Source organism: Pelophylax lessonae, assembly GCF_965119305.1.
Source record: "Pelophylax lessonae genome assembly, chromosome: 2".
Classification (NCBI taxonomy): Eukaryota; Metazoa; Chordata; class Amphibia; order Anura; family Ranidae; genus Pelophylax; species Pelophylax lessonae.
Genome location: NC_138769.1, coordinates 233,410,195 through 233,434,721, shown reverse-complemented (window position 1 = coordinate 233,434,721; position 24,527 = coordinate 233,410,195).

The following is a 24,527-nucleotide window of genomic DNA, read 5'->3' as shown; positions in this document are numbered from 1 at the left end:
ACAAAGTGTAGCAGGTGGCAATACATGGGTAACAACAGGCAACTTTTACAATAAATAGTCAACAATAATAGGACACTGGCGACAAAAGGGTAGTAGCGGCAATACGTCAGCAACAAAAGGCAAATAATGTGGGCAATAAAAGCGTAGTTGTAAAAATCCATGGCCAACAAACAGACGATCATTACAATATGTTGGCAACAAATAGGCAATCATTTAAGACATGGGAAACAAATATTATTGGTAACCATACAAAGTCAATACATTGCAGGTACACAAGCCCGTTCTACCCAACCCCAAATCCATTCCCTCTCCCTTTTCTTTTTCTTTAGGCCTTTAGCTATATTAAGTATTGGTCAGAAGGAAGTGCTAGAAGATGTTTTCTGGCTTGCCACTCCAGGCACTGTGTGATGCCTACATCACTGCTCCAGTCACCCAGATGTTGCCTGCCGTGGCAGGATCTCCCATTGACCTGCTAAACTTTTGATATAGACATTGTCTCCGTGTCAATTTTGGAAAGACCAGAAATACATCTGGTAAGACATCTATGCTACTCTGATAGGTTTACCTACTTATGGTAAGTTGGTACAGTTATCTTCCTGCCTATCGGCAATATAAATTCAGACACATGGCTCTTAGTATCAATGCCAAAATAAATAGATCAAAGTGGGAGCCCCATCTTAAAGTCGGCACGTGCCGACAACTTTTTGTTGTTTGTAACAAATCCCGAATTCACTATCTCTAACCTGTTAAAAGCTCTCAAGACATATGCGGCCCACTTCAACTCTTGTACAAAATTCTGAGGCAATAAATGTGAACTTACCCCCATTAGACCTCAGAATATAGGACTTAAAGTGATTGTAAAGCTTGATTTTTATTTTTTAACAACAAACATACGTATCTGTTCTGTGCAATAATTTTTACACAGAGCAGTCCTCGCCCAGCGCTTCTGTCTCCTCCCCCCTGTGAGTGCTCCCATAGGTAGCTGTTTCCCATGGGGGCAGTCGTGCATACTCGATCCCAGCTGTTTGCATCTATTCAGACACACAGCTCAGTTAGCCCCCACACTCTCTGCTCACAGGTTTTGATTGACAGCAGCAGGAGCCAATGACTCCCGCTGTTCTCAGCGAAGCCTGTGAGAACTGGAAGAGAGGGGAGAAAAACTGCTGCAGATGTGCACAGTGTTGGACCGAGATCAGGCTCAGGTGAGTATTTAGGGGGGCTGGGGGGGAAGCAACTATTAGAAGATTTTTTACCTTAATGCAGAGAATGCATTAAGGTAAAAAACCTTTTACTCCTAAAACCACTTGATCTTCCCATTCACATGGGCCAACCACAAGCTCAAGTATCCCATCAATATCTGATATAGTTAAAGAAAACTTTCTTCCATGGTTGGGGAAGACCAAGGGGGATCTTAGAAAAAATGGATGAAGTACGCTCCCAGGTAGTGGTATCCTGGGCGTCTATGTAGCATAACAAGTGCCATATCCTATTGAAAGATTTAAAAAGACTAATTGGAATGAATCATGGACTTTGGAGGCACTAGATACTTAAAAATATAACATTTTATTGAATAATATATATAAAAACATCAATAGAAAAAAACACAAAAGCATAACAGTGTACCATCCCATTCATAGAGGGAGACATATTAGTACAGAATAAACAATTCTGGCAGTTACATTACTAGTGAAGTATTGAGCAGGTACAAAACATTTGAATAACAGATTTGAATGATTACCGTTATTATCCGTTGAGCCATAGTGCTCGACATGCTTCGCGTTAAGCTTCCTCTGGAGCTAATGGATCAATGCTCTGCACATGGTCAGCAAGTAATGATGTTGAAGGTAGCAAAATTAGTAAACAGCGGGGAGGGTGGATGAGGGGTCCGAGTCATCAAGAATCAATGAGAAAGCACATATGTTGCCAAACGTCATTGGCCAGCAGCTATGGCGTATTAGCACATCAGCTGGTATGCCACAAAGATAATATATGATGAAGCAGAGATATCTGCATAATATATAATAGTAGTCTATTTCATGGAGGGGCCAATAATATACCCCTAAAGGACTCCTGACCCGTGTGTGCCAACCTCCCCGGATGGCCATGGGCTACAAATGTTTGTTCTGATAAACAGCAAGACCGTATCTTGTACTTTGCCCATCGCTCCTCTATAGGTAGCAGGCTCCAGGAATTGGGACATACGGTTCTAATGCAATGCCACAGGATACCTACCCTTTTGTACAGGATTTACCCCGCAGTTTCACCGACGTGTTTACATTGCCAACAAGGTGATGGTACCATGCTACATGTTTTCTGGACGTACCCGCGCATCCGCTGCTTCTGGGACTCAATTGGGGACCTAGTCTTCAAGCTAACCGATATATACTTGGAGGACTTGCCAGAAACATGTCTACTTCACGAAACTCCACTGTCGTGGTGTAGATACAAGAGATCTTTTTTGATGCACTTACTAAATGCAGCACAAATCTGTATCCCTCAAAAATAGTAATGCTCAGACCCCTGATGGTGGGCCAATGGATTGCTGTGGTGAATGAAATTACTATATGAGCTTGTAACAGCAGCTATGAGGCAGAATGAGGAGCAGTACCACAAAATATGATATTTTTGGCATGATTTCCATTATTCCAGTGACTACAATACCTATGGGTCCTCTGCACTTTCTTAGCAAACACTAGAACATTAGCATAATCAGAGAAGCTAGAGTGGACTGAGACATGGTGGCCTGGCCTCTGAGGTCCTAGCTGTATAATTACATCCATTTCCCTCCATCACCCCCTTTACCTTTTTTATTTTCCTTTCTCTCTCTCTCACTTTATCTCTCATGTCTTCTTTATTTTCAGACTCTTACACCTTTATTGAAGGATATGCTACTCGACCTGTGTCATGTGGCGATTTACTGCTAGTATATGTGATAGAGAAAGTTAGTGGGTGTGGCGCTGCTTATGTTGGGTGTGTTGAAATACGTGTATACAAGAATGTGTATACACCAAATAAATTATGTGCTAAACTCTACTAACATCTACCTAGGTAGCTTCATTACACTACTTCTTATCATCAGTTCATAGCGTGGATATTTTTATATTTTTCAATATACAGCTAGTAGTTTGGATCACTATTCAAATGCTACCAGTTTACCCTCTTAATTCTTCGTTCTTGTTTTTTTTCTTCTTTTGTTTAAGTTCTGTCTTAGGAAAACCTTAAAGTACTCCTGCTTGGGAGGTAACATAGTTACTCTTGATCTAAATGCCACCCTTTATTACATGCCAGGCATGCTTTATCTTCATTTGCTGTTCTGTACATAAATTATGCTGTTGCTCATCCTGCTCTACAATTACTATTATTATTGGATGTACCTCTGAGTTCTGTATTACTATTTCCTTTCTGTAAGATTGACTGTCTTGATCAAGTAGGCAATAAACATTTACCTTTTAAAAAAAAGTTAGCTTTATGAAAATATAGAGGAAAGTCTGCCACATTACAACAATGAAAAAAATGCACAACCATCTGCAGGCTTATTTCTGTGAAGTAAGCTCCAGCATATTAACACTTTGTTATAGCCAGGGCTTTTTTTTAGCCAGAACATGGTGGAGTTCAATTACGCTACTTGCGGGGCTCCCTCTGTGCTCGCCGCTGACTACTTTCATTTGTAAACTCAAAAGCCTGGCTTCTGTGTGTACATGTGACAACAGTCTTCTCCCAGTAGGCACATAACTACCCTTCTCCCAAACCAGTTCATGCTGACTTTTCACACTCTTGTAACAGCATCACAGTACCTTGCCCCACTTGTATGAACTCAACCTAATATGCAAGGTTCCTTCATGCATATTAAACTGTTGCTTGGAAAATAATAAAAAAAACTGTGGGGGGAAATTAGTTAGTAAAAATACCTAGTTTTTACCTGGCTTCCATAGTTCAGGTGCTATGTCACTTTCCTTTGGGCGATATCATAGAAAAATTATGATGTTACCCTTGCCTAGGCGATGGTAAAGAGGCTGAGGTAAGTATATTTATGAACTTTTTTTCCTCCACAGGTATTTATTTTTAATTGTCTTCCAGCTTTGTATAGAGGGACAGGGGCCTAACTATATAAGTAGACCTTGTAGTTTAAGGTAGCCTTTAAATATACAAAGTCTTTTTATATAGACATGATACAGAGCAAAAGTAGCTTGAGAGAACCAAAAATACCAACCCCAATCAATAATGCCTAAAGGGCAATTAAAAATGTTATCAGGTCCCGAAAAACATAAATATATTTTGACTTCAAATCTAGCCATTTTGGTCTTACAAGCCACTTTTACATTGCTTCCCCCTATAACCAGGGATCCTGTGTCTGTACAGTTCTCTGCACACCAAACACTCAGTAAAATAAAACACTGTATACATGTGATTCAAGTGAAACATTCTTATTTCCTTATCAAGGAGGCTCTTATTGTGAGGCCTCCAAACTAGAAGTTCCAGCTCAATAAAAGTCTCATTTCCATTGAAACCCTCTGCAATGGATGTTTCCTAGAAATCTGCATTTTAACAATAATATTTCTCTGGGGATCAGTGAAAATGTACCATCGCGATTTAACTTGTGAGTTAGCGAAATCCAGAAAACAACAAGGGCATTCAGAAAAGGACACTGCTTTTAAATATTGCATTTTAACTCTGAAATCCTGATGCCTCTTATTAGAAAATCATTGTAATGGTGAAACATAGCTGCATACATCCCTCAAGAAAATGAAGAAAAATATTTCAGATTTTTTGGAGTCTGCATAATCTTAGGTATTTTTACATTCTACAGTATATTCATTTTTAAGATATATATTTTTCCCCTGAGTGTGAACTGCTGTTGTAATTTCTGTTGGAATTGATTTTTTTGGAGTTAAAGATGGCATAGTCTTGATAAGATGCCTTCTCCAATATTCTTGTTTGAAAAGCTGATATTAGTTAAGCAATGAATTATGAATCTACGGGTTTAGTATGCACAGACACGTATCCTTCAGGAAGATGTTCAGCACTAAGAAAGAGTTATAAATATTTATCTGGCATATTTTAAGACTTGATCCAACTTTTAATGTAGCATAGCTTTTTCCTTAGGTGTGATGTTATTTAATAAGTAATGCCTTAATGTGTGAATTATGTGATGTTATCTGCAAACTTGTTAACACCAGAATTACCTTTGGAGGATGATTAAAGTATTTCACATGGGATACCAACTGAAGGATTTCAGAAAATCACTAAGATAGGAGTGGTCAGTATATTTCAGACAAAACTCAAAGGAACACGCATAAGTGGATATTTATAAACAGCAGGATAATTTAGGCGCATTTGCCTCTCTAGTAGGGATACGTGAACCAGGCAAAGTTTGGTTCACAGGAGGTTTCCAGGAAAAAATCCTCTAAACTCGAACATAATGCCTAACCCAAGTGCCGGGACAAGGTAATCTAAAGTCTAGGGCGAACATGCCAAACTGCACCCCCCCCCCCCCCAAGATATATGAGCATTATGTGTCAGCAAAAATCCCCCACAAAAACACTGAGCACTAATTCACTAATCTGCATGCTTATCCCTATGCAGAAATTCCCCCTCCTCCCAGTAAAAAACCGCCCCCATGCTGAAATCCCCCCTCTCAATACAAATCTTCACCCCCCCCCCAACCCACAAATCTCCCCAGCTCAAATGCCCCCCCAAAATTTTATTACTTTCCTAGCACAAATCCTCTAAGACTAAAACTTCCCCTCCTAGTACACCCCCCCCAAACCTCCATCCTCCATCCTTCCTCCCAACACAAACCCCCTAAATCACCACTCTTAGCACCCCCCCAAAATGTCCCCTCCTAGAAAAATAACTTGCTCCCTGCCTCCCCCCAAATTCTCCCTTTCAACACAAATCCCCCCCCCCTAAATCTGCTTGTAGTGTTTTGGCAAATTTCACCATCGAATCTTCAGCTAGGGCAGTGTAATTCTCGTGAATCTTCAATAGTAGATATTAACTGAAGGTGTTTAGGGCGGAAGTAGATAGCCAATTACATGGTATTACTCGCTTAGCTGCTAATAAGATATAAGCCATCAGTTTCCATTCATGCTTGCAAATTCCTGGATAGAGTTTAAAGGTATATCAACATTCAAAAGAGTTTGTAACATGGTCTGAACAAACTGCCAAAACGGTTTAAGAAGGGTACATTCCCAAAAAATATGGTAATGTGTACCAATATCAGTAAGACATCTCCAGCATCCTCTTGCAATATCAGGGTTGGCAGCATTTAAGATAACAGGAGTCTTATACCAAAACATAACATTTTTGAAGGCTGTTTTTTCTGTGCCATACAGCGTGAGACTTTAGAAGCATAGTCCAAAATTTTACCCCAATGTACTAGGGAAATCAGTTGATGGAGGATACGAGACCATTTACACATATATGCATGGCTAGATTCGGTCATTGGGGTCGTCTCATGAAGTAAGTAATAGATAGAGGTGATCAAATTGGGTTCATAAGGTCCCGCAGAGCATATGCGTTCAAAATTGGATGGTTTGTCTAATGTTAGGGAAGGAGAAGTAGAATAAAAAAAATGCTTGATTTGTAGATAAGAATAAAATAGGTGTTTCAGAATATGGTATTTAGCTTGAATTTCTGTAAAAGACATACATTTACGGGTGACAGAGTTTACGAAATGACAGAGCTGAAAAACTCCTGCTTGGGTCCAGGGATGCATGCGATGATATGACAAGCTATCAGAATTAAAAAGTATAATTAAAAGAAGGGGACATGGTGAAGAGAGAGAGAACCTGTTACAACAAAATTTCCAAATAGTTAAAGTGGAAAGCATTGGGGATAAACACTAATTTTTTAATAGAGACCTATGTTTTGTGAGATCTGACCAAAGCATAGCACAGGTATGCACAAGACTAGTGATACAATTTTAGACCATCAATTAGGAGGGTAACGAAAAGACCAAGAGAATGAGATAACAGCACGTGAATGGGTGGCATAATAATATTTACTACTACTTTAAACCCCCGGTCTCCTCTAATAACTTTTTGGAGGTGTTTATAAATTTGGTAGAGGATGATATCCGCAAAATTAAACCTAAGTATCAATACACACAGAAAGATTTTGACAAGGGTATGGAAGAGTTGGCAAAAAGAAAGGATATCGTAATAAGACCGGCCGAACTTGACAGGCTAGTAGGTGGTTGTGTCACATATAGGAAATTGAAAACCAACCCTACATCTAAGCTTAAAATTAAAAAATTAAATTGGAGAAACTAGTTAAAAAAGTGAAAGATAATGGAATTCTATCAAAAAAGGAAGCCCACTATCTAGTACCAGATGCTCCACGACTTATCAATTAACCAAAATCCACAAGAATAGGACCAGTCCCCCTAGGCCTATTATTAATGGGATTGGTTCTATTTTTTCTAGGATAGGGGAGTATGTGGATTATTTTTTACAGCCCTTGGTACCCACTTACTCCTCTCATCTTAAAGACAGTAAGCACCTTATTAATTTACTGGAAGACATAACTGTAGAGGAAGATATGTTCATGATCACCATAGATGTAGAATCCCTCTACACTAGTCTTAAACAATGTGATCTCCTTTTCACTACTGCCTCAGCATTAAACTCAAAAACGAATATAAAAGATGCCCAAAATAATTTTTTATGTGACGCATTGGATTTAGCAATGTCAAATAATTATTTCTGGCATCAGGGGAAATGATATAAACAAATAAAAGGAGTAGCAATGGGCGGCGAAGTACGTGCCCAGTGTGGCAAATATACTATTGGGTGAATGGGAGAAAGAAGCCATTTTTTATAGGCCCAATTCATCGCTAAAATTATACAAAAGATATATAGACAACCTTTTGGTCCTTTGGAGTGGGTCGAAAGATGCACTCAAAGACTTCATAAATAAATTTAATGATAATCCATTTGGTCTTACTTTTACTGCCATATGGAGCAAGCAACAAGTGCACTTTTTAGATCTCACCTTGGAAAAACACAATAATGCATTTATACTAAAACTTTCTTTAAGGAAACGGACAAAAACAGTTACATTCCGACGAATAGCTGCCACCACCCAAAATGGTTGGGAGCTATCCCAAAGGGACAGTTTATACGCATTTGTCGTAATTGTAAGAAAAATGAAGATTATGACATTTAGTCCAATCTACTTATTGAGAGATTTGTGGAAAAGGGGTATGATAGGCATGACATTTCAAAAACTAGAGACAAGGTGAAAGTGATACAGAGAAAAGACTTGCTAGTTAATAAAAATAAAAAATGATGTAAATAAAGGTGAATTGGCATTCCTCTCTAATTTTAACCGTGACTATAAGACTATTTTTTCCATGCAAAAGGTGCAAAACATGTATTACCACAAAGAATTATAATAAGATTGCTTCTTTTAAGTCTAATAGCACGGGTTTTTCTTACAATTTTAAAAAATGTATTACATGCCACTCTACTCAGGTCACTTACCTTTTGTCCTGCCCTTGCGTAACGCTCCTGCGTTTTTATATGGTGTGGATTTTCAGCTGCAGAAATAGTTCCACGTCAGTAGCCATGTAAGAGATATGCTGAGATACCATTCCCAACCTCAATGACTCATCATGTGTGGAAGGTCTTATTTCAGCCAGTAAATACACACAATTAGCAAGCTGGTTCTTAGAGTGACTTTATGCATGTGGTAACACAATGATGAAGGTTGAGGGATAGGTTGAGTGGAGGTGGTAGGTGATAGACACTTGAAGGTGAGACAGTAGCAGATGGATGCAGGAAGGTTTAGCAATGTTGTATGATAGCAGATGATAGAATAGCAGGTGGACATACAAAAGAGATCAACCCAGTGCAGAAAAGTAGCAGTAGTCTCAAGAGCTAGCAATCTAGTTTATGCAGATGTGATAAACAGTCTCTACTATGCAGAGCTAGATAGTGTAAGCTTAGTATAAGTTTATAGAGAATTCCCCTGCGGGGTACTTAGCACTATTAGCGATACAGCCGAAGGGTGGTTCAGGAGAGGCGGATGATCCAGTAGCGGGATACAGGGATCAGCGCAGCGAGGTTCCGTCAGCGAAGTAAGCTTGCAAGCATGGAAGCTTCAAGCAAGGTTAGCATCCAGATAAGGGTGTTTGAACGAACACATGTGAGTGAGAACCGACGCCTTAAATAGCCATCTAGTCCGGCGCTGAGTGATGACAGCTCCAGTCTTAAAGGTGTATGCGCACCTTTCCAAAAGTAAATGGTAAGGCGCATACACTTGTGGAAAGTGTAATTTAGGGTACCAAAAGGTACCGGAACATTACAATACCCCCCCCTTAAGGCCTGCTCCTGAAGGCCTCTGGAGCTGGTTTGTCTGGGTATCTCTCATGAAAATTGCGGATTAATCTAGGGGCATGTATGTCAGAGGTGTTTAGCCAGGTGTCGTCTTGGGGCCCATAGTTCTTCCATCTAACCAAGTACTGAAGTCTTCTTCTGTAGATACGAGAATCCAGAATCTCTTTTATCTCGTATTCTTCTCCACCTTCAACTTGTACAGGAGGGGGAGGTGGAATATTAGGCCTTATTCCTTGGTCCGGAACATGGGGTTTTAGTAGCGACACGTGGAAAATGGGATGGATTTTTAGGTCCATTGGCAATGTAAGCTGCAATGCAGCTTTTCCAATAAGTTTCTTGATTGGGAAAGGTCCCAAGAACAGAGGTCCAAGCTTTTTGCTAGGGATCTTCAGTCTCAAGTTTTTTGTTGAGAGCCAAACGAGGTCCCCGATAGTATACTGTGGAGAAGGTCTTCTACGAAGATCATAGTACTTCTTTTGTTGACTGTGAGCGTGTGCAATGGTAGTATTTAGTAAACCCAGAGAATCCTTTATTTGGGAAAGATAGTCTGAGGCTACTGGGTTATTTGAAGGAAGGATGCGTGGAGGGAGAATAGAGGGATGGAACCCATAGTTCAAGTAGAACGGACTCTGCTTGGTTGTACTGTGAGTTGCGTTGTTGTAGGCAAATTCTGCCAGGGGGAGAAGATCCAACCAATCATCCTGTTGGTAAGAAGTGTAACAACGTAAATACTGCTCGATGCATTGGTTGACTCTTTCAGTCTGTCCGTTGGTCTGCGGATGGTAAGGAGAAGTGAGCTTCTGCTCAATCCGTAGTATGTGACATAGTTCTTGCCAGAATTTAGAAATAAATTGGGATCCACGGTCAGACAAAAGAGTTTTTGGGATACCATGTAATCTGAAGACATGTTTCATCAGGAGTTCTGCCGTTTGTTTGGACGAAGGTAGTCTGCGAATAGCAATGAAATGTGCCATCTTTGTCAGATGGTCCACTGACACCAAGATGGTATTAAATCCTTTGGAAGGAGGCAATTCTACGATGAAGTCCAATGACAGAACCTCCCATGGAGTTTGGGGTATTGGTAGACTGCATAGTAGACCGGATGGTCTCGTAGTGTCAATTTTGGACCTGGCACAGACATTGCATGAAGAGACGAATTTTTGTATAGATGTTTTCATGTCAGGCCACCAGAATTGCCGAGAAATCAAATTGAAAGTCTTTGTCATACCCATATGTCCTGCCATAGGCACATCATGCGATAATTCGAAGATCTTGGTGCGTAGGGTAGGTGGTATTTAAAGTTTGTCGTTGTAGTAGAGGAAGCCTTCTGCATCGGTAGTTAGTTGTGGTGGGGGTGAATCCAACCTTATACCATGCAGAACCTCTTCCTTCAAGGAACGGACAACTCCAATAATGCGTTTGTGAGGTATTATAGGAACGGAAGGAATTTCAAAGTAGTTTTCTTCAGTTAGTCGTGATAGTGCATCCGCCTTTTTGTTCTTATCTGCAGGTGTGTAGGTCACTAGGAAGTTAAACCTTAGAAAGAATAGTGACCATCGTACCTGTCGATGCGAGAGAGTTTTGCTAGTCTGAAGATATTGGAGGTTTTTATGGTCCGTGTATATAATTATTGGTAATTGGGTGCCTTCGAGTAAATGTCGCCAATTCTCCAGAGCCAATTTTATAGCAAGCAGTTCCTTTTCACCCACGGGGTAATTTATCTCGGGACTGATCAGGCATTTAGAAAAAAAAGCGACTGGATGAAGTGGTGAAGTGTGGGTAGGTCGTTGGGAGAGTATTGCTCCTACTGCCAGGTTTGACGCATCTACCTCCAGAATGTATTGGAGGGATGGGTCTGGATGGCGTAATATGGGAGCGGAAGTAAACCTTGTCTTTAACAAGTGGAAAGCCTTATTTGCTTCTTCTGACCATTTAAATGGTATTTTTATGCTAGTGAGCTGTGTGAGGGGTCTCACAATAGCAGAAAAGTTTTTTATGAACTTCCTGTAGAAATTTGAATATCCCAGGAATCGCTGTAGCGCCTTGCGTGTAGTTGGTGTAGGCCAATCCTGAATGCAGGATATTTTACTCATGTCCATCTCGATTCCTGTTTTGGATATGATGTAGCCCAGAAAGAGTACCTCATCTTTATGGAACAAGCATTTCTTCAGCTTCACATAAAGATTATGTGCAAGCAATCTCGATAATACAAGTCTTACATGTCTTATGTGTTCAGACAGGGTCCGTGAATATATAAGTATATCGTCCAGATATACCACAACACAGACATCTAGTAAGTCTTTAAAAATATCGTTTATAAATCGTTGGAAAACTGCAGGGGCATTGCATAGGCCGAATGGCATCACAAGATATTCGAACAATCCGTATCTAGTTCTGAACGCAGTCTTCCACTCGTGTCCATCACAGATTCGAATGAGATTGTATGCTCCTTTCAGGTCTAATTTTGAAAAATAGGTAGCTCCACGCACCTGCTCAATGAGCTCAGGGATAAGCGGTAGAGGATAGCGATCTTTTATTGTGATAGCATTCAATTTCCTGTAGTCGATGATAGGTCTGAGACTTGAATCTTTATTGCGAACAAAAAAGAGTCCTGCTGCTGTGGAAGAAGTGGAAGGTCTAATAAAACCTTTTTCCAAGTTCTCATCCAAATAGGTTTTGAGATGGGCAAGTTCATCCTGTGAAAGAGGATAAACATGACCGAACGGCAATTTGCTATTTGGGAGTAGATCAATGCTACAATCATAGTCTCGATGAGGAGGTAATACTTGAGCATTTTTCTCAAGAAAAACCTCAGAAAGATCCTGATAACATAGTGGTGCAATCTCATCTGTCACCACAGACAGAATCTTCCCGGAAAACGGGAGGTTACACGTTTCCTCGCAATAACAAGAAGGGAAGGTCAAGGACCGTTTCTTCCAATCTATGGTTGGTTGGTGTGTGTGCAACCAGGGAAGTCCCAACACAATGGGAAAGTGGGGTGATGGTATTAAATCGAAGGTAGAAGTCTCCCTATGAGACTCATTAATAGTGACTAGAAGTGCTTGTGTCTGATCGGTGATCGGACCAGAGGATAACGGAACACCGGTAATAAGACTTACTGAGACAGGTTTGAGTTTAGAAATAATAGGAATTTTATTTAAAGCAGCAACACATATATCCATATAATTTCCACAAGATCCTGTGTCAATCATGGCCTTAGTAGTAATCCTGTTCTGGTCCCACTGTAATGTCAGAAAAATAGAAATGTAGGGGTTAGTGAATGAAGTTGTCAATCCTCCTAGGGAGACATGTGAACACTCACCCTTCTTTTTGTTGACTAGGGGACAGACGTTTATCTTGTGATGCGGGGATGCACAGTACAAGCAGAGATTTTCATTTAGTCTTTTGGCTTTTTCCATAGTTGATAGCGGTGGGCGTATGGTTCCTACCTCCATAGGAATGGCCAGACTCCGAGAGGAAACGGAAAATGGCATTCCCATCTTTTCAGCCTTTCTTTCTCGTAGTCTTCTATCTATGGTAATACTGAGTTGTATTAATGCATCCAGGGTTTTTGGCAGATCCGCTCGGGCGAGCTCATCCTTAACGGCTTCTGATAGGCCAAGCCTAAATTGGGTTTTCAGAGATGCATCATTCCATTCTGAATCAAGGGTCCATCTCTTAAACTCTGCGACAAAGTCTTCCACAGGCCTCCTTCCTTGTTTCAAGGATCTTAACTGAAGATCAGCAGTACTCTGCCTATTGGGGTCATCATATAGGCTAGTGAGCTCTGCCAGGAACAAGGCATAGGAGTTGAGAAGCTGGTCGTTTTTCTCAAAAAGAGAATCTGCCCAGGCTCGAGGATCGCTTGATAGGTAAGAAATAATAGTACAAACCTTAATGTGATCAGTAAGGTAGGTACGAGGTTTTAGCAAAAAAAGTAACTCACATGCGTTTTTAAATTCGCGAAATTTTTTGCGATCGCCTGTAAATACTAAAGGGGGATTTATCTTGGGTTCAGGGGACTGAGCAGAGGTAAGTTGTGTCAGTCTAATTACCTGCTGCGACAGAGCCTGATTGTCTTCTTTTAATTCAGCAAGTGCGTGTATTAACGCAGATACTTGCTGTTTTAATTGTGTCACCTGAGTGGTTATTTCTGGAACTATTTCTGCTGAATCCATTTTTTGGTTCGTTCAATCTGTAACGCTCCTGCGTTTTTATATGGTGTGGATTTTCAGCTGCAGAAATAGTTCCACGTCAGTAGCCATGTAAGAGATATCGTGCTCAAGCCCACTACTGCGTCAAAGTACCCCATTATCAGTGGGTCCTACACTATCCATGAAAAAGAGATGAATCCAGCCTAACCCTTGGAGATAATACTCCTTGCTGGGAAGGATGTGCAAATGCACTACAGGGGACTCCTACTATATCCACTAGATGGTGGACACTGATTGAGTACAGGTGTGTGTGGGGGGGTGGGGAGGGTTGCTCAACCTCGATAGTCTGGTCAGACCGAATACATAATAAACAGGCAAAAAATTTGGGGGAGCATACCCATGTATTTCTAAAGCTGCTGCAGCTATGAACCAAAAGACATGTATATTAAAAAAGAATAGAGCGCAAATGCAAAAGAAATAACTACCAAATCTGAAGACAATCCATAAATAAAAATGGGGGTTTGGTCCCACCATATGGCCATATCGTGCTCAAGCCCACTACTGCGTCAAAGTACCCCATTATCAGTGGGTCCTACACTATCCATGAAAAAGAGATGAATCCAGCCTAACCCTTGGAGATAATACTCCTTGCTGGGAAGGATGTGCAAATGCACTACAGGGGACTCCTACTATATCCACTAGATGGTGGACACTGATTGAGTACAGGTGTGTGTGGGGGGGTGGGGAGGGTTGCTCAACCTCGATAGTCTGGTCAGACCGAATACATAATAAACAGGCAAAAAATTTGGGGGAGCATACCCATGTATTTCTAAAGCTGCTGCAGCTATGAACCAAAAGACATGTATATTAAAAAAGAATAGCGCGCAAATGCAAAAGAAATAACTACCAAATCTGAAGACAATCCATAAATAAAAATGGGGGTTTGGTCCCACCATATGGCCATATCGTGCTCAAGCCCACTACTGCGTCAAAGTACCCCATTATCAGTGGGTCCTACACTATCCATGAAAAAGAGATGAATCCAGCCTAACCCTTGGAGATAATACTCCTTGCTGGGAAGGATGTGCAAATGCACTACAGGGGACTCCTACTATATCCACTAGATGGTGGACACTGATTGAGTACAGGTGTGTGTGGGGGGGTGGGGAGGGTTGCTCAACCTCGATAGTCTGGTCAGACCGAATACATAATAAACAGGCAAAAAATTTGGGGGAGCATACCCATGTATTTCTAAAGCTGCTGCAGCTATGAACCAAAAGACATGTATATTAAAAAAGAATAGAGCGCAAATGCAAAAGAAATAACTACCAAATCTGAAGACAATCCATAAATAAAAATGGGGGTTTGGTCCCACCATATGGCCATATCGTGCTCAAGCCCACTACTGCGTCAAAGTACCCCATTATCAGTGGGTCCTACACTATCCATGAAAAAGAGATGAATCCAGCCTAACCCTTGGAGATAATACTCCTTGCTGGGAAGGATGTGCAAATGCACTACAGGGGACTCCTACTATATCCACTAGATGGTGGACACTGATTGAGTACAGGTGTGTGTGGGGGGGTGGGGAGGGTTGCTCAACCTCGATAGTCTGGTCAGACCGAATACATAATAAACAGGCAAAAAATTTGGGGGAGCATACCCATGTATTTCTAAAGCTGCTGCAGCTATGAACCAAAAGACATGTATATTAAAAAAGAATAGCGCGCAAATGCAAAAGAAATAACTACCAAATCTGAAGACAATCCATAAATAAAAATGGGGGTTTGGTCCCACCATATGGCCATATCGTGCTCAAGCCCACTACTGCGTCAAAGTACCCCATTATCAGTGGGTCCTACACTATCCATGAAAAAGAGATGAATCCAGCCTAACCCTTGGAGATAATACTCCTTGCTGGGAAGGATGTGCAAATGCACTACAGGGGACTCCTACTATATCCACTAGATGGTGGACACTGATTGAGTACAGGTGTGTGTGGGGGGGTGGGGAGGGTTGCTCAACCTCGATAGTCTGGTCAGACCGAATACATAATAAACAGGCAAAAAATTTGGGGGAGCATACCCATGTATTTCTAAAGCTGCTGCAGCTATGAACCAAAAGACATGTATATTAAAAAAGAATAGCGCGCAAATGCAAAAGAAATAACTACCAAATCTGAAGACAATCCATAAATAAAAATGGGGGTTTGGTCCCACCATATGGCCATATCGTGCTCAAGCCCACTACTGCGTCAAAGTACCCCATTATCAGTGGGTCCTACACTATCCATGAAAAAGAGATGAATCCAGCCTAACCCTTGGAGATAATACTCCTTGCTGGGAAGGATGTGCAAATGCACTACAGTTGCACTACAATTTGGGGGAGCATACCCATATACATGGGTATGCTCCCCCAAATTTTTTGCCTGTTTATTATGTATTCGGTCTGACCAGACTATCGAGGTTGAGCAACCCTCCCCACCCCCCCACACACACCTGTACTCAATCAGTGTCCACCATCTAGTGGATATAGTAGGAGTCCCCTGTAGTGCATTTGCACATCCTTCCCAGCAAGGAGTATTATCTCCAAGGGTTAGGCTGGATTCATCTCTTTTTCATGGATAGTGTAGGACCCACTGATAATGGGGTACTTTGACGCAGTAGTGGGCTTGAGCACGATATGGCCATATGGTGGGACCAAACCCCCATTTTTATTTATGGATTGTCTTCAGATTTGGTAGTTATTTCTTTTGCATTTGCGCGCTATTCTTTTTTAATATACATGTCTTTTGGTTCATAGCTGCAGCAGCTTTAGAAATACATGGGTATGCTCCCCCAAATTTTTTGCCTGTTTATTATGTATTCGGTCTGACCAGACTATCGAGGTTGAGCAACCCTCCCCACCCCCCCACACACACCTGTACTCAATCAGTGTCCACCATCTAGTGGATATAGTAGGAGTCCCCTGTAGTGCATTTGCACATCCTTCCCAGCAAGGAGTATTATCTCCAAGGGTTAGGCTGGATTCATCTCTTTTTCATGGATAGTGTAGGACCCACTGATAATGGGGTACTTTGACGCAGTAGTGGGCTTGAGCACGATATGGCCATATGGTGGGACCAAACCCCCATTTTTATTTATGGATTGTCTTCAGATTTGGTAGTTATTTCTTTTGCATTTGCGCGCTATTCTTTTTTAATATACATGTCTTTTGGTTCATAGCTGCAGCAGCTTTAGAAATACATGGGTATGCTCCCCCAAATTTTTTGCCTGTTTATTATGTATTCGGTCTGACCAGACTATCGAGGTTGAGCAACCCTCCCCACCCCCCCACACACACCTGTACTCAATCAGTGTCCACCATCTAGTGGATATAGTAGGAGTCCCCTGTAGTGCATTTGCACATCCTTCCCAGCAAGGAGTATTATCTCCAAGGGTTAGGCTGGATTCATCTCTTTTTCATGGATAGTGTAGGACCCACTGATAATGGGGTACTTTGACGCAGTAGTGGGCTTGAGCACGATATGGCCATATGGTGGGACCAAACCCCCATTTTTATTTATGGATTGTCTTCAGATTTGGTAGTTATTTCTTTTGCATTTGCGCGCTATTCTTTTTTAATATACATGTCTTTTGGTTCATAGCTGCAGCAGCTTTAGAAATACATGGGTATGCTCCCCCAAATTTTTTGCCTGTTTATTATGTATTCGGTCTGACCAGACTATCGAGGTTGAGCAACCCTCCCCACCCCCCCACACACACCTGTACTCAATCAGTGTCCACCATCTAGTGGATATAGTAGGAGTCCCCTGTAGTGCATTTGCACATCCTTCCCAGCAAGGAGTATTATCTCCAAGGGTTAGGCTGGATTCATCTCTTTTTCATGGATAGTGTAGGACCCACTGATAATGGGGTACTTTGACGCAGTAGTGGGCTTGAGCACGATATGGCCATATGGTGGGACCAAACCCCCATTTTTATTTATGGATTGTCTTCAGATTTGGTAGTTATTTCTTTTGCATTTGCGCGCTATTCTTTTTTAATATACATGTCTTTTGGTTCATAGCTGCAGCAGCTTTAGAAATACATGGGTATGCTCCCCCAAATTTTTTGCCTGTTTATTATGTATTCGGTCTGACCAGACTATCGAGGTTGAGCAACCCTCCCCACCCCCCCACACACACCTGTACTCAATCAGTGTCCACCATCTAGTGGATATAGTAGGAGTCCCCTGTAGTGCATTTGCACATCCTTCCCAGCAAGGAGTATTATCTCCAAGGGTTAGGCTGGATTCATCTCTTTTTCATGGATAGTGTAGGACCCACTGATAATGGGGTACTTTGACGCAGTAGTGGGCTTGAGCACGATATGGCCATATGGTGGGACCAAACCCCCATTTTTATTTATGGATTGTCTTCAGATTTGGTAGTTATTTCTTTTGCATTTGCGCTCTATTCTTTTTTAATATACATGTCTTTTGGTTCATAGCTGCAGCAGCTTTAGAAATACATGGGTATGCTCCCCCAAATTTTTTGCCTGTTTATTATGTATTCGGTCTGACCAGACTATCGAGGTTGAGCAACCCTCCCCACCCCCCCACACACACCTGTACTCAATCAGTGTCCACCATCTAGTGGATATAGTAGGAGTCCCCTGTAGTGCATTTGCACATCCTTCCCAGCAAGGAGTATTATCTCCAAGGGTTAGGCTGGATTCATCTCTTTTTCATGGATAGTGTAGGACCCACTGATAATGGGGTACTTTGACGCAGTAGTGGGCTTGAGCACGATATGGCCATATGGTGGGACCAAACCCCCATTTTTATTTATGGATTGTCTTCAGATTTGGTAGTTATTTCTTTTGCATTTGCGCGCTATTCTTTTTTAATATACATGTCTTTTGGTTCATAGCTGCAGCAGCTTTAGAAATACATGGGTATGCTCCCCCAAATTTTTTGCCTGTTTATTATGTATTCGGTCTGACCAGACTATCGAGGTTGAGCAACCCTCCCCACCCCCCCACACACACCTGTACTCAATCAGTGTCCACCATCTAGTGGATATAGTAGGAGTCCCCTGTAGTGCATTTGCACATCCTTCCCAGCAAGGAGTATTATCTCCAAGGGTTAGGCTGGATTCATCTCTTTTTCATGGATAGTGTAGGACCCACTGATAATGGGGTACTTTGACGCAGTAGTGGGCTTGAGCACGATATGGCCATATGGTGGGACCAAACCCCCATTTTTATTTATGGATTGTCTTCAGATTTGGTAGTTATTTCTTTTGCATTTGCGCGCTATTCTTTTTTAATATACATGTCTTTTGGTTCATAGCTGCAGCAGCTTTAGAAATACATGGGTATGCTCCCCCAAATTTTTTGCCTGTTTATTATGTATTCGGTCTGACCAGACTATCGAGGTTGAGCAACCCTCCCCACCCCCCCACACACACCTGTACTCAATCAGTGTCCACCATCTAGTGGATATAGTAGGAGTCCCCTGTAGTGCATTTGCACATCCTTCCCAGCAAGGAGTATTATCTCCAAGGGTTAGGCTGGATTCATCTCTTTTTCATGGATAGTGTAGGACCCACTGATAATGGGGTACTTTGACGCAGTAGTGGGCTTGAGCACGATATGGCCATATGGTGGGACCAAACCCCCATTTTTATTTATGGATTGTCTTCAGATTTGGTAGTTATTTCTTTTGCATTTGCGCGCTATTCTTTTTTAATATACATGTCTTTTGGTTCATAGCTGCAGCAGCTTTAGAAATACATGGGTATGCTCCCCCAAATTTTTTGCCTGTTTATTATGTATTCGGTCTGACCAGACTATCGAGGTTGAGCAACCCTCCCCACCCCCCCACACACACCTGTACTCAATCAGTGTCCACCATCTAGTGGATATAGTAGGAGTCCCCTGTAGTGCATTTGCACATCCTTCCCAGCAAGGAGTATTATCTCCAAGGGTTAGGCTGGATTCATCTCTTTTTCATGGATAGTGTAGGACCCACTGATAATGGGGTACTTTGACGCAGTAGTGGGCTTGAGCACGATATGGCCATATGGTGGGACCAAACCCCCATTTTTATTTATGGATTGTCTTCAGATTTGGTAGTTATTTCTTTTGCATTTGCGCGCTATTCTTTTTTAATATACATGTCTTTTGGTTCATAGCTGCAGCAGCTTTAGAAATACATGGGTATGCTCCCCCAAATTTTTTGCCTGTTTATTATGTATTCGGTCTGACCAGACTATCGAGGTTGAGCAACCCTCCCCACCCCCCCACACACACCTGTACTCAATCAGTGTCCACCATCTAGTGGATATAGTAGGAGTCCCCTGTAGTGCATTTGCACATCCTTCCCAGCAAGGAGTATTATCTCCAAGGGTTAGGCTGGATTCATCTCTTTTTCATGGATAGTGTAGGACCCACTGATAATGGGGTACTTTGACGCAGTAGTGGGCTTGAGCACGATATGGCCATATGGTGGGACCAAACCCCCATTTTTATTTATGGATTGTCTTCAGATTTGGTAGTTATTTCTTTTGCATTTGCGCGCTATTCTTTTTTAATATACATGTCTTTTGGTTCATAGCTGCAGCAGCTTTAGAAATACATGGGTATGCTCCCCCAAATTTTTTGCCTGTTTATTATGTAAGAGATATGCTGAGATACCATTCCCAACCTCAATGACTCATCATGTGTGGAAGGTCTTATTTCAGCCAGTAAATACACACAATTAGCAAGCTGGTTCTTAGAGTGACTTTATGCATGTGGTAACACAATGATGAAGGTTGAGGGATAGGTTGAGTGGAGGTGGTAGGTGATAGACACTTGAAGGTGAGACAGTAGCAGATGGATGCAGGAAGGTTTAGCAATGTTGTATGATAGCAGATGATAGAATAGCAGGTGGACATACAAAAGAGATCAACCCAGTGCAGAAAAGTAGCAGTAGTCTCGAGAGCTAGCAATCTAGTTTATGCAGATGTGATAAACAGTCTCTACTATGCAGAGCTAGATAGTGTAAGCTTAGTATAAGTTTATAGAGAATTCCCCTGCAGGGTACTTAGCACTATTAGCGATACAGCCGAAGGGTGGTTCAGGAGAGGCGGATGATCCAGTAGCGGGATACAGGGATCAGCGCAGCGAGGTTCCGTCAGCGAAGTAAGCTTGCAAGCATGGAAGCTTCAAGCAAGGTTAGCATCCAGATAAGGGTGTTTGAACGAACACATGTGAGTGAGAACCGACGCCTTAAATAGCCATCTAGTCCGGCGCTGAGTGATGACAGCTCCAGTCTTAAAGGTGTATGCGCACCTTTCCAAAAGTAAATGGTAAGGCGCATACACTTGTGGAAAGTGTAATTTAGGGTACCAAAAGGTACCGGAACATTACACCTTGTGGTCTCGAATATACTGGGAGGACAACACCCAAGCTGAGTACTAGGATCAATGAACACATAAATAATATCTGTAATATCTCTCCAATAATTTTCGACTATGCCATAACAGGGATCCCAGTGGCTTATCCGTATGTGGCATTGATAAAATAGAACCCCATTGGAGAGGGGGGGGGGAATTTAACACAGAAAATATCCATGAATGAGACAGAATGGATTTACCGGTTAAAAACTTTAAATCCTCTAGGGCTAAACATTGATATAGACCTAAATTGTTTTGTATCTAATTACTAATATTTATAGTTTTAAAACTCTCCACTATTTTAACTTTTTTCTTTTTTATGAACTAATAAATGATATAATTTTAGATTTAATTAATTATTAAAATATTTTACTATTTCAGCTCTTTGATTACCTTATAATATGATTATTAATATTGATATTGGTTGATATAATTATTAACTATTAATATGGTCTAATTATTAACCAATAATTATTAATAATTATTGTTAATCATCATCTTGGTTTTAAATTAATTATTATAGAGTTTTGTTTTAATATCGATGTAAGATTGGGATTAATGATTTAATATAAATTAGCATTGTCTAAAATATTTATATATTTTTTTATACATTAATGTATATCGATTTAATGTATTATTAGCATTGTTGAACTGTATACTTATACATTAATGTGCATAGCTTCATGGGCACTTATCCCTCCACCTTTCTATGGTAATTTTTTGGGATGTGCATAATATCCTTTTTAGGATTTTTATTGCCAACAATTTTATTGCCAATTCTTTCCCTCTTCTTTGCCAGTACTCCGTTCATTATATTGATGTTAATATGGCTCCCGTTTTCTTCCTTCTTCCTTATTCAGGTGGGAGGGTGTATGATGTGGCGGAGTTGGATAGGATATGCGAATGAGGCTTGGTTATATAAATAGCGCAGACGTAGTCACAGTCACATGACCCTTATGACGTCAGATTACGAGCTGACGAAACACGTTGGGACGTAGGACCTGTGACTGCGCCAATACGTCATTTCCAGCTCCTGGTGGAACGCAGATGCAACGCGGAAGGCATTCCTAACCTGGAGACTGCGATTATCCTTAATGCCCTGACATTGTTTATGTTTGTAAGTGCATCCATTCTTTAATAAATTTCATTATTATAACATACTTCACTATCGAGATCCTTCTTTCCTTCTGGGTATTGTGTGGGAGTCTATGCCCAGATCTAATGGTATTGGAGGAGGAATCGCTTTGGAGTATGTGAAGTTGATGCCTATTTTGAAGCCTGGTGTCTATTATATCCACTCGCTTGATAGACCCCCTATAACTGAAGGGGTCCACGGAATCTGGTAAGCATTTATACACTCTGGGTGTTCTGGTGGAGGTGTATATTGCTACCAAGCGTGTTTTCGTTCATCTATACTTGGATATCCATTGTCAACTCATGGACTATTTGGCTATTTATCCATCTATGGACATTTTGCAGTGATTTTGCACATTTTGGGAATAATCTATATCTTCCATTGTTGCACTTTATATATTATTTGCCCATATCTGGCAATATTTGCACATTTGCATATATTGCATTTTATATTTATTTTGCATTATTTGCACAGATTTGGCAATATTTGCACAGACTTGGACATTTTGCAGTGATTTTGCACATTTTGCGAATAATCCATATCTCCCATTATTGCACTTTATATTTATTTGGTATTATTTGCACAGATTTGGTGTGTTTATTTATATGTACACTTTATTTTGCACTATCTGCACAATATTGTATTGTGTTCATATTAGTGTTTTTAGTTGAGCGCAATCTCTTAATTAGTATTAATTATTTATTTTTTTTACTTTTCACAGATCACGTTTTGATTGCTGCTTCTAATTTAGGATTCTCCTACACTATTAATATTGATTTTATCGATTTTCACTCATTAATTTTATTCACCATTCATACATATTATAATTTATTTCCTTTGCGCGGGTAGTTGGGTCATACCACATTTTATTTTTCAATAATATTTACGTATGTCTGGAGCACCCAAGCCCCCACTAGAGCATAAGGCAAACAGAACTGAGCTAGTTATTGTAATGTTCCGGTACCTTTGGTACCCTAAATTACACTTTCCACAAGTGTATGCGCCCCACCATTTACTTTTGGAAAAGGTGCGCATACACCTTTAAGACTGGAGCTGTCATCACCCAGCGCCGGACTAGATGGCTATTTAAAGCGCCGGTTCTCACTCACATGTGTTCGTTCAAACACCCTTACCTGGATGCTAACCTTGCTTGAAGCTTCCATGCTTGCAAGCTTACCTCGCTGATGGAACCTCGCCGCGCTGATCCCTGTATCCCGCTACTGGATCATCCGCCTCTCCTGAACCACCCTTCGGCTGTATAGCTAATAGTGCTAAGTACCCCGCAGGGGAATTCTCTATAAACTTATACTAAGCTTACACTATCTAGCTCTGCATAGTAAAGACTGTTTATCACATCTGCATAACTAGATTGCTAGCTCTTGAGACTACTGCTACTTTTCTGCACTGGGTTGATCTCTTTTGTATGTCCACCTGCTATTCTGTCATCTGCTACCATACAACATTGCTAAACCTTCCTGCATCCATCTGCTACTGTCTCACCTTCAAGTGTCTATCACCTACCACCTCCACTCAACCTATCCCTCAAACCTTCATCATTGTGTTACCACATACATAAAGTCATTCTAGGAACCAGCTTGCTAATTGTGTGTATTTACTGGCTGAAATAAGACCTTCCACACATGATGAGTCATTGAGGTTGGGAATGGTATCTCAGCATATCTCTTACATGACTACTGACGTGGAACTATTTCTGCAGCTGAAAATCCACACCATATAAGAAACGCAGGAGCGTTACAGATTGAACGAACCCAAAAAATGGATTCAGCAGAAATAACCACTCAGGTGACACAATTAAAACAGCAAGTATCTGCGTTAATACACGCACTTGCTGAATTAAAAGAAGACAATCAGGCTCTGTCGCAGCAGGTAATTAGACTGACACAACTTACCTCTGCTCAGTCCCCTGAACCCAAGATAAATCCCCCTTTGGTATTTACAGGCGATCGCAAAAAATTTCGCGAATTTAAAAACGCATGTGAGTTACTTTTTTTGCTAAAACCTCGTACCTACCTTACTGATCACATTAAGGTTTGTACTATTATTTCTTACCTATCAAGCGATCCTCGAGCCTGGGCAGATTCTCTTTTTGAGAAAAACGACCAGCTTCTCAACTCCTATGCCTTGTTCCTGGCAGAGCTCACTAGCCTATATGATGACCCCAATAGGCAGAGTACTGCTGATCTTCAGTTAAGATCCTTGAAACAAGGAAGGAGGCCTGTAGAAGACTTTGTCGCAGAGTTCAAGAGATGGACCCTTGATTCAGAATGGAATGATGCATCTCTGAAAACCCAATTTAGGCTTGGCCTATCAGAAGCCGTTAAGGACGAGCTCGCCCGAGCGGATCTGCCAAAAACTCTGGATGCATTAATACAACTCAGTATTACCATAGATAGAAGACTACGAGAAAGAAAGGCTGAAAAGATGGGAATGCCATTATCCGTTTCCTCTCGGAG